This window comes from Vigna radiata, chromosome 11 (genome assembly GCF_000741045.1).
Source record: "Vigna radiata var. radiata cultivar VC1973A chromosome 11, Vradiata_ver6, whole genome shotgun sequence".
NCBI lineage: Eukaryota > Viridiplantae > Streptophyta > Magnoliopsida > Fabales > Fabaceae > Vigna > Vigna radiata.
Window position 1 is genome coordinate 13,630,038 of NC_028361.1, and position 15,353 is coordinate 13,645,390.

Below are 15,353 nucleotides of genomic sequence, written 5' to 3' on the forward strand. Positions count from 1 at the left end.
TGATTCTCTTGTGAATTCACAGTTAATTTAATTGTGAGATTATATGTAATTAAAGTATTACTCTTTAATTTATATAAATAAAATCTACTTAATTTATTATTTTTTAGTTCTATTTTTTTTTTTCTTAGGATTGTTTTACGCTGATAACTCAATTATGTTCTCTAATTAAAAATTGTTGTTAGTTTCCTTATAATGCTAATAAGTTTTTGTTTGCTTAATTTAACATGCAAAGAATAAAACATGTCCATGCTTGAAACATCTAAGGAACTTAATGAATTAATTCACACATGTTTTTGTTAATTTAGATATGTCAATGAATGAATGATATTCATATGATATAACCGGTAAAGAATTCAACTATAAATGAATTAGATAATAAATTTGTCTTTATTTAATTGTTCTATGCTTATATTATTTACAACAAACTTCGTTTTTGGTTATTTCTAATTTTATGCTTCTTGTAAACACTTATAAGTGTTGGCTCATTGAGATTCTAATTAAATTAGTTTGAAAGTGACTTGGATTGACTAAATCTATCTATACTTTAATTTTTTTTATAGAATAAATTATCCCTTACAATATATTAAACAATTTAATGAGAGATTAAATGCTTTATCAGGAGACAACTTCTTTATCAATTAAACAATATACTTTTACATAATTTCATTGTGGAAACAATATTGATCAAATTTGAAATCATAATAGAGCATTATATCTTAATCACCGACATGTACCTTCATTAGTCTATCTAGATAGATGAATATGTGGTATCTTCCATTAAATTAGTGTTGGTGTTGATGTTGTTTAAAAGATGACAATGTTTGTCAAATTACACATTTATTAAGTGTAGTATGAGGGGATGGCTAGTCGGTCGGGGCTGAGGTACGAGGACCGATCGTTCGGGGTCATGGAGTTACGGTTGTAGGGCTGAATAGTGAAGGAGCATTAAAGGCAACGTTAAATGAAAATTAATGGTTTTAATGGACAAATATTAAATAAGGAGAAACAGAAGATACAATATTTACAAACAGTTAATGCTAATTGTTGAGCCTAATGCTTATAAATACAGAGTTAATAGCCAGGTAAAGCACCTTTTGTCTAATCATATTCACTTTATCCTTCTGATGACCTAGCTGACTTGAGCGTCGGAGTATATCCTTGTAGGTCACAACCGTTTAGCACAGAGAAGGAGGTTTTTAGCTGGTGTTGGAAGATCGACAGATCGAAGGGAAACTTGGAATGTCTTCAGTCTCGGATCCCATAACCAAAACATTTTGGCGCTCCCATGGGGCCCGAGAGTGTGTGAACAACCCAAGTAAGATTGCAATGGCAGGAGAGCTTCATTTGCAGTTGCTTCAGGAGATGCAAAGGCAGATGTAGGAGATGAGGGAGGAGATGGTGGCCATGAGGCCGAGCAAGGCAATGGATTAGGAGGACAGATTGCTTGGTTGGTGAACGATGAAGCTGCTAATTTGGAGAATGTTGGGGAGAGTAGCCATGTAGGTCAAGAAAGTAGGGCGCGAGCGGTTACGTATGCTTCAAGAGGGGGAGCTCAGGGTGGAGGAGATGGGGGGAACGAAGGGGGGAATAAGGCCAGGAGTCAAATGGATCACAATGTTCAGCATCAGGATCAAAATTTAAACCATGGGTATCGTCCACCTAACTAACCTGTGTTGGTTGAACGTCCTGATCAAGCGGAGGGACTTCACCCCTTCACTGCAGATGTCATGAGGGCAATCATGCCGGAGAATAAGGTGTTCCCATCAATGGAGAAGTATGGAGGCTTAACAGATCCAGTGAAGCATCTTCGTTCCTTTGTAGATGCTATGGCAGTATACTCCTCTAACGAATTGGTTTGGTGTAGAGTTTTTTCTTTGTCGTTGAAGGATGAGGCATTGGACTGGTTTCACTCGTTGCAACCCAAGACAGTAGACAGATTTGCCACGTTGAGGCAGTTGTTCAGTCAACAATATGCGTTAAGCAAAACTCAAGGCTTCATATACAACTATACTGAGAATGAGGCAAGGGAAGGAGGAAACCCTTAAGATGTTTATGGATAGATTTAATAAGACGGCGTGACAAGTGAAGAATGTTGATCAAAGGTTGATAGTGAGCGCCTTGACATCTGTTTTGAGGCCGAGGCCATTCGTCGACTATCTCTATGCGGAGGAACCCTAGACGATGGCCGAGTTACAAAACAGACTCACAAGTTTCATTTGAATCGAAGAAGGTCGCGCTTAACAAAGGGGGCAGAGAGAGGAAGTTGAGCCGGCGGTCAAATAGGGATGGGAGAGAAGGGGAGGAAGAAGGGCGTTCAGGAAAGACGAAGGAGGAAGCAGGTCGAGAAATGTGGATCTGTCCAGAGTCCCCCAGTACGTTCATTACACACCGTTGAACGCACCCAGCGCAAGAGTTATGAAAGAAGCTTTGAGAGCTTACTTGCTAACAGTGGTTCAGTCGCCAAAACCCCGAGGCACTGACGAGCGCAAACATTATCGGTATCACCAAAACATGGGGCATACTACGGAGGATTCTATTACCCTTAAAGATAAGCTGGAAAGTTTAGTGCAGGCTAGGCATTTACGAAGGTTTGTACAAGACCCCAGGTGAGGTAACACAAGAATGAGAGGACGACCACCTAGGAGTACTAATCAAAGCGAAGGGAACCCAGCAGGAGCCGATCAGCGTAGCAGAAGCAGGAGTAGGGAAAGATCATTGCGAGGGTTGATCAACACGATATCTGGAGGATTTGCTGGTGGGGGACCTTCTTCGGCAGCCAGAAAATGACACTTAAGAAACTTGCACAGTATTAATCGGGCGGATATGACGCGCAAATCTATGCCGTCAATTACCTTTTCAGACGAAGATTTTCACACACCTAATCCCAATCAGGATGACCCATGGTTATAACGGCTATAATCGCTCGGTACAGGGTGAGTAAGGTACTAGTGGATCAAGGTAGTTCAACCAATATCCTATATTGGAAGACCTTCCAACAAATAGACATACCAGACGACATGGTCACGTCATTCCACGAACAAATATTAGGGTTTGCAGGTGAGCTGGTGGACACAAGGGGCTATGTTGACCTCAGTATGAGTTTAGGGACAAAGAAAAATGTGAGGGAGATTAAAGTGAGATTCTGGTTGGTGGAAGCCAACAGCTTGTATAATGTGCTGCTCGGCCGACCTTGTTTGAATGCTTTCGGCGCTATTGTCTCCGCCCCTCACTTAACGTTGAAGTACCCTTCTGAGGATGGAAAAATATGCGTTGTCCGAGCAGATGAAAAGATGGCTCGTGAATGTTATGTGGCGGGGTGTTAACCCATTGGCAAGTGTACCAGATCGTTATCAAGTAATATAAACGGGTAAGTCCGAGTATCGTTTCCCAAAGGACTCTTAGGCCTTAACTTTCATGTAACCTAATTTCATAAGACTTGAGAAAAGAATAAAGTTTTGATTGTTAAATATAAAAACAGAATTAAACATGCAAATGTATTGAATCAATGGTTGAGGAAAAACTATGGATGAATGGTGTTGTTGGGGTTTACAATTTCATCTTATCCACTCTCATATATCTACTCTTCTTATTTACTTCACTTATTTATCCAATTGCCATGCAAACTTTCTAATCTACCCTTAACCCAATCCCTTAGTGAAAAGAGCCTATTATTAATTACCGGCTTGCTATCCCTAGCCTCCCCTAGTAACCAATAATGCAATGCGATCGGAAGCAAAACAATTGACCGTCCTACCCCTATCCCTAGGCGGTATTAGCATAATCAAGGAATTTCTCACCAATTCATGACATTATCGTACGTCCCTATATTGATAAAGACAAACGACTATTAATGAATGAGTTGAACAATAAAATCATTAAGCAAAGATGAGAACCCAACAATTGATAAACAAGTATATGACAAACATGAAATAAATAAGAATTTGAATATATGAGAGTTTCAAAAGATTACATTGTTCCCCAACAACAAAGGATTTAGTTCACCATAATCATGATGAACTAGATGAATTAAATGGAAAGAATGAAAAGGTAAACCTTAGATTTGGTAGGTTGGAGCTCCCACATCCAAAATCCTCCTCCAAGGGGTGAAAAGAGTGTTGTGTCGTCTTCCTCTGCCAAAAGATTGAGTTTTGATTCGCACTGGACCTATATATAGGCCAAAAAGATAACAGAAAGATCACAGAATCCACCAAATAACAACAGAAAACCGTCGAGGCACCTAAGTAAACTGCTTAGCGCCCAAAACTGTCACTCAACGGTTTGGTCAACTTTTCTGGTTGACTGGTCAACTTTTCTAGTTGACTAGTGACTTTTCTGGTTGACTGATTGACTTTTTCTAGTTGACTGGTTGACTTTTCTGCATTCTGGTTGACTTTTCAGCACTCCAACCATTTGATACTTTAACCTTTCTTCCAATTCACTCCAAAAACCTATAAAATCAAGGGAAACCAAGCATAAAACCAAGAAAACCATCTTTGAATCTCTTATTCTCTAACTTAATAAAAATGCATGATTTCAAGCTAATTCAAAGCCATAAAGGGTGTGATTTAATATCAAAATTAAGTATGAAAATAATTTTTTTCCAACCGTTATCACGGGGTTAAAAGTAAAGCCTTTGGTTGCTAGAACGCCGAAGAATCAATCGGAGGTGGCTATGTGATAACGGTCTAAAAACCGTTATTTTCATACTTAAATTTGATATTAAAACACACCCTTTATGGCTTAGAATGAGCTTTAAATCAAGTAAAACACTTAGTTGAGTCTTGTGAGAGTCAAAAGTTGGTTTTAGGGATACTATGCTTGTTTTTACATTGCTTTGCAGGGTTTTAAGGTGAATTGAAGATGGAAGTGAAGTAAGGCGGATTCAGACCCATGAAAGAAGGAGAAAAATGATGAAAAGAAGGGTCAAGTGAGCCGCTGAACGCTAGAATGGACCGTTGAGCGCTCAGAGCGATTAGAGGGAAACCGCTCAGCGGTCAAAGCGGCAAGTGGGAAACCGCTCAGCGGTGAACTTAGGCGCCTAGGTGATTGTCTGTTTTTATTAGCTAGATTCTGTCATTTTTCTGTTATCTTTTTGGGCTTATATATAGCCCCAGTGCGAATCAAAACATATTCTTTTGGTAGAGAGAAACGTCCAGAGCTATTCCACACACCTTGGAGGAGGTTCCTTGGATGCTTAGGCTCCAATCTACCAAGTTTAGGGTTATGTCTTCCATTCTTTCATTATATTTCATCTAGATTCACCATGGTTATGGTGAACTAAACCCTAGGTTGTTGAGGAACAATGTAATCTTTTGAAACTCTCATATATCCAAATTCTGATTTATTTTATATGCTTGCATATGCTTGATTTATCAATTGTTGGGTTCTTCACCTTTGCTTAATGCTTTTATCGTTTAACTCATTCGGTAAATGTTGTTTGTCTTTATTGGTACGAGGACATACAGTAATGTCATGAACTGGTGTTGAATTCCTTGATTATGTTAATACCGCCTAGGGATAGGGGTAGGACGATCAATTGTATTTTGCTTCTGCTTATCATGCATTATTAATTACTAGGGGAGGCTAGGGATAACAAGCCGATAATTAGTAATAGGCTATTTTCACCAAGGGATTGGGTTAAGGGTAGACTAAGAAAGTTTGTATGACAATATGATAAATAAGCTAATTAAATAAAAAAAAAGTAGATATATGAGGGTGGATAAGATGAAATTGTAAACCCCAACAACTCCATTCATCCATAGTTTCTTAAAGTCAATTGAATCATTGCATTTGCATGTTTATTTTATTTCTTTGCATACATACCTCAATCTAATTCTTTTCTCAAGTCTTACACGATTTGTTTACATGAAAAGTTAGTGCCCGGGTGTCACATGCCCACCAGCTTCCGTCTGGTTCGTCCTCAAACCACACCGTACTGGGAGAGGCTAAGCTCTGATACCATTTGTAACGCCCCGACAACTTACAGGGACTGCTGACTGCCCCCACACATCAACACGAGGCTTTCTAGTGTGCTTTGTCCTCACTCACACACTTTCCGAGAAAACTTCCCGGAAGGTCACCCATCCCATAATTACTCTAGGCTAAGCACAGTTAACCATGGAGTTCTTATGAGTTAGGCTACCGAAAAGAAAATGCATTTGTTGATATGAGTAGTCAAATCAATTCCTTTAAGCTATCCTTCAATTGTATAGTCCCATACCTATACAATCTCCAGATCCCTCTCATTCCGGTGTATGTTCGATTCGTCCATGTGCCCCTTCCACTCGAAGCCTGCGAGGAGCCGCTCCTTGTCCGTGCCCCCTGCACCATGCTTCTTGCACCGACGATCACTCCCCGCCCTCGTCAGTGCCCGGGTGTCACAGATCGGGCTACTATGGTGGGACGAAGTTTAAGTGACGATCAGGTACAAGAGGTAGGTCGGATGCTGACCCAAAATAAAGATCTATTCGCATGGACGGTGCCAGATATGCCTGGAATTCACCCTGATGTGATTTCCCATAAATTATCCTTATTCCAAGATGCTCGGCCGGTCTCGCAGAAGAAGAGGAGGATGGGGGCTGAGAAGAGAAGGGCGGTGGATGAAGAGGTTAGTAAGTTGTTGGAAGAAGATTTTATAAGGGAAATAAAGTATACCATTTTGTTAGCCAATGTGGTGATGGTGAAAAAATCTAATGGCAAATAAAGCGTGTGTAGAGCTATGACGTACAAAAACGAGCTATGACGTACATAGTTTTGTACGTTATAATAGGTCTACACATTTTATGACGTAGCAAAAGTTTACGTTATGATAGCCTGAACATATTATGATGTAGTTTCAAAAATCAGTCCATTTTTTTTATATGAATATTGGAGAAAATTGTTTCGAATTGATATTGAGTAAAATTATCTATGTTCACATTCATTAGAGTTATTTCTTTTTTTATAATAATTTGTTAGATTTTGTTGCCGTTTTTTATGGATATCAACTTAAAATTTGTGCTGGCTCCGAAGAAGAAGAAAGAATGTCAAGAAGAAAGAATGTCAATTCAAAACAATTTTCTCCAATATTTTTATAAAAAAAATGGACTGATTTTAGAAACTGTGTCATAATATGTTCAGATGACGTAAATTTTTGCTACGTCATAAAATATGTAGACCTATTATAACGTACAAAACTATATATGCCATGACTCGTTTTTATACGTCATAAAATATGATTTTTGTACTATTGAAACTTGGAGTGTCTTCCCACGAAACATTAAGTATTAAGACACAACTAAAAATAAATTTTTATTTTAAAGATAAAATGGAAAAGTGAAATTGACTCGCCCAGTAATTCCTTGTAGTCAAATGCTAATTAATCTTCTCACACAAAAAAAACAGAGACACTAAGATAGGTATACACAATACTCTGTCAAATCAAGCACAACGAGTGATAAATGCTAATTATAATCCTCTCTCTCAATGGTGGGTTAGCGATTGTTTCACAGCATAGATAAGACGTGTTAAGATTAAGGCGTGCCTAATCTAATGGATTAAGAAGTGTATGGCTAAATGACACAAACTTTTAAATTACCAATGAAATGAGTGGTTGTGTGAGAAAGAGAGCACTTGAGCCACGAAATTTGGGATTTTGTAATTAGCGTTGGTTGAAAGAGTCAAAGCCAGCCTCAATTGAATGAAGCAGTCCTCTGACATGTATGTCACGATCAAGGCAAAGCATGCCAGTACTGAGTGACACAAATTAGCGTAGCCTAGGCACGGATTATTTGACCTAATCAAATTTTTTTCTCAATGCACAGCTTTAACTCATAGGAGTAATGTTGTCTATCTGTTAACCCTAAAAATAGGAAATTCAAACCTGAATCCTCAGCATGAGGAAGAACAATCATGCTTTTCTTTTTCTCTCAACCTTTCTTTGTAAGAAACCATCCATAATTGTTTTCGCTTTTATTACACTTTTTCGTTTCGGATACAGATCTTAAAGGAAATCACATACGCGTTTTTACCATCACGGCTAAGGTGGAAACTAAGTATTTTCTATTTTCCAGTAAATGTGTCATTGTTAAAAGAAAAAGAAAAAAAAGCAAAAAGAGGAAGAAAAGAAACTCATTATTACTTTTATTTCAGAAGAACGTTAAAGGGATTATTTTTTGTGATATATCATGCAATCATACAAAGAAAAAAAAAATATGTTTTATATCCTTCGTTAGATGAAATAACTATATCTTATGGATAAAGTGTTTTCATGATTTATTATTTACTTACATTTAACAAAAATTTCAGATTGTGTTAGATCTAAGAAGGACAAAACCGGTTAGTATGTCATATTTTGATCCGTACTCTCATTCGGCCGGCCCAAAATGGGATGGATCGGTTTGATTTGTCGTACAACTGAAAATCTCAATTTGCGTGGACAAAGAATGAGTCGGCAGATTGGTTATCCAGTCTACCAACTTTTTTCTAAATTTTTTATTTTTAAAAGTTGTTTATATGTATATATTTAAATATTAAAAAGATATTAACTCATAAATATTTGTTAAAATTTTATTTATTTAATTAATGTCTTTAATTTAATTAATTAAAATAATTATTACATTTTCATATTAAATTATTTTATTATAACATTTTATTATAATTTGCAATTGTTAATTATTTAAATTAATATTAATGTATATTTATATATTTGAACTAATATAGTATAGAAAAATTATTTTCTAAACCTATTTTTATTTTAATTTTAATTAAAAAAACATATTACTTTTTGTCTCCAAAATGAGTCATAGTAGGTTAAAGAATTAAAAATTGTAATCAAACCCATCAAATTTTAAGTGTGACAAGTTTGTTTAGAAACCATGATCTTCCTCTCCACTCCTAATTATATCAATAAAATAAAAACATTTTTAAGAGAACAATGTGTAAGATTATAACTTTTTTATTAAAAAAAATTGATTAGTAATTACCAAATAATTCAAAAATAAAAATGTATATATATATATATATATATATATATATATATATATATATATATATATGTATGTATGAATTTATATAACTGTTGTTTATATGTTTTATAGGGCTCAATCTACTATCGAGTTGGTCACTTAGTGAGCTAACTAACCCGACTCCTTTATTAATAAACCAAAAATATTCCGATCCGACTCGGTCNATATATATATATATATATATATATATATATGTATGTATGTATGTATATAAGTGTTGTCAAAACGGGTCATAGGGCTCAATCTACTATCGAGTTGGTCACTTAGTGAGCTAACTAACCCGACTCCTTTATTAATAAACCAAAAATATTCCGATCCGACTCGGTCCACCACGGGTTGGTGAGTTAGACGGATTGACTCATTGGCTCACTTAACTACATTTTTTATAAATAAAAAAATTATAATTTTTTTGTAATTCAAATTTAAATAATTTCACTCTAAAATAATGTTAAACTCCAAAGACAATTCAAAATAAAAAAATAACATACAACTCAAATGTATCCAAAAGTAAACCCAAAAAAGAATAAAAAACTTATAATACACATACACACACACACACACACACACACACACACACACACACACACACACATATATATATATAAGTGCTGTCAAAACGGGTCATTGGGCTCAATCTAACCCGGTCATCACGGGTTGGTCACTTAGTGAGTTAACCTAACCCGACTAATTTATTAATAAACCAAAAATATTCGAACCCAACTCGGTCCACCACGGGTTGGTGGGTTAAACGGGTTAGCTTACTGACTCACTTAATTACATTTTTTTAAATCCAAAAAAAATTATAATTTTTTTGTAATTCAAATTTAAATAATTTCACTCTAAAATAATGTTAAACTCCAAAGACAATTCAAAATAAATAAAAAATAACATACAACTCCAATGTAATCCAAAAGTAAACCCAAAAAGCGAATAAATAAATTTAAAATATTGATAATTTTTATATCATTTATCCATTTATAATATTAGAGTCTTCAATGGATATATATAATATTTTTCTCTATTGAAACATCTTTGTTTTTTATTCCTATTTATAATACAATAAAAAAATGTTAGCTAATAATATTGAAACATAGAATAATAAATAATTAAATTAAACTAAGTGGGTTGGTAAGCTAACCCGGCTCACCACGAGTTCAACCAGAGTGAGCCGGGTTGAAAATTAGCTCGTATAAAAAAATTTCATTTTTTTCAAACTCACGTTGGCTCAACCCATGATGGGTTAGATTGGCCGCAAATTCTAACTCATTTTGACAACACTAATATATATAATACTTCTCTAAACATTTTTATTATATATATATATATATATATATATTAAAAATTACTTAAATAAATAAGAACTATATGCTAACATATCTTCATGGATAAAATAAAATAAAATCAAAGATCAATTCATTCCAAATCTTTATGAAGACAAGTTTATTATTATCAATCTACACAAAAATATATTACCATTATGCACTCATTTATAATCCAACTATTTCACATATTTCACTCTATTTTAATTTGAATTAAAATTCTAACATATTATAATTTAAAGTACTAACCTCTATTTAAAATAATAACTGCAATTACCACAATTATTATGGTTGAATCCATGGTTGAATAGTGACCACCAATGATGAATAATGAGATTGATTGTTGAGAAGATACCAATGACATAAGATATGAGTGATGATATCAAGAATAAAAGATCAAGTAAGATTGAATGAAAAAAATATAAAAGTAAAGTCTCACTTTGTTAATTTTAATTTAAATTGATATAAATATAGTACTATGTTAATTAAAATAATAATTAATATATGAAATTTTTTCTATACTAAATTAAATTAGAGTTAGAATATAAACAAGATTTTTAGAGTTTAAGATTATGAGCAAAATTCATTTTAGTAAAGTGTAGAGAGTTTTATTTGATTGTTTCGTTGGACTAGTCTAATTTTGTTGTGCTAATTATTTGTTAAGAACTTTTAATACTTACTTTTGGGTAAGTTAATATCCTGGTTGAACGAAATTTGAGATATTAAAATGTAGAGAGTTCATAGGGGTTTGGTTGTTGAGTGAGTCAAGCATTTGTTAGGTGAGTATACCTCTAGATCTATCTCGGTGAGCAAGTGAGGTTACTTGTTGGACAAACTTAAGTTTGATAAACTCAACTTTGTCTCGCTAAACAAGCTTATGTGTTTGTTGAGAGAGACAGAGAGATTTTATAAATAAAAATAAATTATTTAAAAATAAAATATATGGATGTAAGGTTAAGTAGATCATAGATGTAAGGTTAAGTAGATTCTAACTATAAGCCAAAAATCTATTGTTGATGTGTGAGATCAGGTAGAGCATCAATGTTAGCAAAAAGCTCTTGTTAAGGTGTGTGAGGTCAAATAAAGCATGGGTGTTAGAGCAGCGTAGCGGAATGGTTAACGCGTTCAACAAACCAAGAGGGGGGTAAATCAGTTTCTTATCACAAATCGTTCTTTTAATAATTTTCTCTTAAATATAAATTCCTTAATACCAAATTAAACAAATAAAAGAGTAGGGAAGATAGAAAATTGCACAGGTAATTTTTATACTGGTTCGGATCACAAAAATCTTACATCTAGTTGTTAATCTCAACCAAGAATTAATGCTTCACTAGCACAAACCAACAAACTGTTACAATCAAAAAGAAAATAAAATAGTTTAAGGTTAGAAAACGTCTCTTGCTACCGCAAGAGATGAAACTCACTTTCCTTGTAACCCACAAGGGATGAACACCTCCTGTGAATGCTTCATGAAGGATGACCACCTCTTTTGAATCTTCACAAAGGATGAACACCTCCGTTGAATCTTCACAAAGGATGACAAACTTTCAACTCAGCAACAACAATAACACTCAATCATACTCCTGTTGGTATCAGTCGTTATCGTTCTGAGATAGAGTATGACGCAACGGAATAAAACTTAGAGTAAGCAGAAAGCGTGTTTAGTCACTTTTTAAAATAAATTGGTCCTTTTTCGAAAATTAATTTTCTTTCAGAAAATTTATCAAACAGATGATATGCGTAAACAGTAAACAGTGTAGGGAATAGAAAATCTCACAAGTAATTTTTATACTGGTCCGATTCAACAGAATCTACGTCCAGTCGTTAATCACTATAAAAAGTGATTAACAGTTTTACTAAGAAAAGGGGTTTACAGATTACAATAGTAATGAATAATTGACAAGATTGAACCTTCCTTCGACGAACGAACCGGAACAAGAACACTCTGCCAACTCGAAGAGAACCACTCGGGCAATCGACCAACGATTTGCGAGCTTCTCCTATTCACGAGACCAACCAAGGGAACTTTGAACTCTAGCTTATGAGAACTTCCTCTAACAAACAGTATTCTACTGAGCTTCTGTTAAAAAACGTTGCATTTGAATTTCTCAGAAACCCTACATATAGCCATCTGCTCTGAATATCAAAGGTCAAATCCCAACTGCCACGAATAATCGATTATTGTAAGTGATAATCGATTATTTAAGTCCGTTACAGGTTTTTCAAAATGTGATAATCGATTATNNNNAATGATAANCGATTATTCCTTAAGGAATTGTGATAATCGATTATTGCTTGACCATAATCGATTATTCCAGTAGAAAATACAAGTGATAATCGATTATTGTTTGTCCATAATCGATTATTCCAGTGGAAAATACAAGGTTTACAATTTATTTAAGACTTTCCTACTACATTCAAATTCTACAAATTGCTTTTAAATAATTCTAATGTTCTCTTCAAATAAAACTTCTTGCAGCATCATCAAAACAATTTTCTTCAAGTTTTACCAATACTCTTTATTGGTAACAATCTCCCCCTTTTTNATGATGATCAAAAATTCAATTTTAAAAGCAACTTTGGCTTACCTGCAAAACATACAAGCTAACAGACAACAACAAAGTTAGCAGTACCTGTATCAATTTGTATTATACTTACAAAGTTAGTAGTACCTGTATCAATTTGTATTATACTTCTCCCCTTATAGTATTCTTCTCCCACTTTTTGATCATAAGCAAAAAGATTAAGGTGAAAATCTCCCCCTTAATATGAGCTCTCCCCCTCAATTATATAATGTATGCATAAAATGAACAAAAAAGATAATTTTATTTAAAAGAGAAGGATTACAGAAACTTCATAAAGATCATCACAAAAGAGAAATTTAAAAAACATGGAGAAAAGAACACAACAAACAATCAACTTAGCAGCCTATTTCTAAAATTTAGGACTAAGGGATCTTTCAGGAGGTTGAATATTGAGTTGACCCTCGATGTTAGATAGGCGAGCATCAAGATCAAGAAATTTATCAACCATCTACTCATCAATAGATTGCTGCCACTCATAAATCTTTTCAAAGTGTGTCCTTTGTGCTAGACTCATATCCTCCAATTGTTTAGATAACCTTGCAAAGTGTTCTTCCATAGAGGTTGAGGAAGAGGAGGGTATGTTGGATTGTCCAGCATCAGAAGGAGCAGCAACACTTACTGGGTCAGCCATATGAGTATCAATGTCATCATTTTCATCTTCATCATGATGGTCATCATCTTTGTGGATAAGATCTCTTCCTCTAGTAATGAATCCCATCTGACGAAAGGTAGTATCTCCAATTTGCGAACCAACAGCTTGAATGGCTTGGACAAGTTCTCCTTCAACATTTACACCTTTGTATTCCAAAATTCTAGAAATAAGAAGAGCATAAGGAAATTGATAGGAATAACATTTCTTTGCTTTTACCATTGTGTCAGCAATGAAAGCAGGCCAATCGATGTGTATGTGATTTAGAATCCCATACAGAAGAAGTAGATCCTGCTCAGACCATTGAGCATGGTTAGTTGCTCTAGGACATAGAATCCAGACAATCAAGTAGTGGATCATCCTTTCTTCAACTTTGAAACCACCAACAAGTAATTGCCTTCGGTTGGTCTGTTGTTCAGGATGACATAGGAAGGATTGGAAAGCCATCAACCTATTGAAGTCTTGTAGTCCTAAATGAACTTTTACAACATCATCCCAGATGGGAAGTTGGGCAACGTTAGTCCACACCTCATCATCTAAAATTATGCGTACACCCTTCACCTTAGTAGATATGATCTCATCTCGATATCTCAAGTTGAAGTAGAAAACTCTTATGAAATCGGGATAAATGCAACCTTTTTGCTCTACCAGATGCGTGATTCCTTGACCAGAAAAAAGATCTGGAAATTGAAATCCATAGAAACGGAAAAGGTCAAGGCGAATATACTTTACCGCCATGATTCTCCTTTCTTGCCAAGAATTTACATAGTCCGCATGTTTTCCTTGATTTGATATCCACCCATCAATGGTGGCAGGACGTGGTTAAGAGGAAGAGGACGCTCCAGCAGCTCTGCGGCGATGTCTTCTTGAATCAGCCATGGAGGAAGTTTAAGAAAATGAGATTTGGAGAAAGAGAGGAGAAATGAAGAGGATTTTAACTCTAGATTTGATTTCAGCAGTATTTGGGTGTAAAGAAGTGTTTAATAATCGATTATGGGGGGCTATTTATAAGAAAATGGAAAAACTAGTCGTTTATGGCCGTTTATAGCCATTATGGGACGCTCCAACGACTCTATTTTTGAAACTGTTATCGTGATAATCGATTATGGCTCATGATAATCGATTATCTGCTCAATAATCGCTGCCCAAAAATTGCATGATAATCGATTATGCTTGATGATAATCGATTATCTGTTCAAAATTTCCCAGATTTAAGTTTTGACTTTGAATAATCGATTATTGCTTTGTGATAATCGATTATGAAGAGTAATTTTTACGAAAAAGTAAAAATCTTCATGATTTTTTGATCTTAAGACATATCTAATACTCCTAATTCTCTTATAAGTTCAAAAAATCTATCCTTAGGTAGTGCTTGGTGAAAATGTCAGCTAATTGATGCAAGGTATCAACATATTCAATTTGGCAATCCCCCTTTTGAATATGGTCTCTTAAGAAATGATGTCTAATTTCAATTTGCTTAGTTCTTGAATGCATTATGGGGTTCTTGGTCAGATTTATAGCACTAGTATTATCACATTTTAAAGGAATATTATCAAGGAAGATATCAAAGTCTTCCAGTTGTTGTTTCATCCATAAAATTTGGGCACAACAATTGCCGGCTGCAATATATTCAGCTTCAGTGGTAGACAAAGCTACACACGCTTGTTTCTTTGAGTGCCAGGACACCAAAGAACAACCCAGAAAATGACAAGTTCCACTAGTACTCTTTCTATCAATTTTACAACCACCATAATCTGCATCAAAGTAACCTATTAAACTAGGTGAAGAATCAGAG